This window comes from Zerene cesonia, unplaced genomic scaffold (genome assembly GCF_012273895.1).
Source record: "Zerene cesonia ecotype Mississippi unplaced genomic scaffold, Zerene_cesonia_1.1 Zces_u016, whole genome shotgun sequence".
NCBI lineage: Eukaryota > Metazoa > Arthropoda > Insecta > Lepidoptera > Pieridae > Zerene > Zerene cesonia.
Genome location: NW_024045146.1, coordinates 1,635 through 1,936, shown reverse-complemented (window position 1 = coordinate 1,936; position 302 = coordinate 1,635). Strand labels below are relative to the sequence as shown.

The window sequence follows — 302 nt, the reverse complement described above, 5'->3', positions numbered from 1 at the left end:
AAGTTTGTCTTCAGATGGCTGCGGGGAGTCTATCTCGAACCTGTTCAGTTGCAAGCTGGCCACACTGCCAAGCGCAGCAGCCTGCAGGCGCCGCCGCTCTGTGGGGCGTGCTGCTTCCCCGGCGCGCCGCGTTTCGCGCGGAAGCGTGCTCGACTCCCACTCACTTGTAATACGGGATATTCGACTATTAATGTTATACAATTAGATGGTAATTTATAACTATTAAAAAAAATCTAAATGCCATCAAAATGTAAAAAGGGAGGTACCACCTTTCGAATAAAAAAATACTTATAAAAATCGGT

At 47.0% G+C, this 302-nt stretch overlaps 1 long non-coding RNA gene across 1 annotated transcript in view; it reads left to right on the top strand.

Moving 5' to 3' along the window:
* Positions 1 to 6: 6 nt before the first annotated feature.
* LOC119839395 overlaps positions 7 to 302 on the top strand; it is a 1,656-nt gene continuing 1,360 nt past the window's right edge. The window contains exon 1 of the long non-coding RNA XR_005288248.1: positions 7 to 166. This is a non-coding gene — a long non-coding RNA (uncharacterized LOC119839395). The remainder of the gene's footprint in view (positions 167 to 302) is intronic.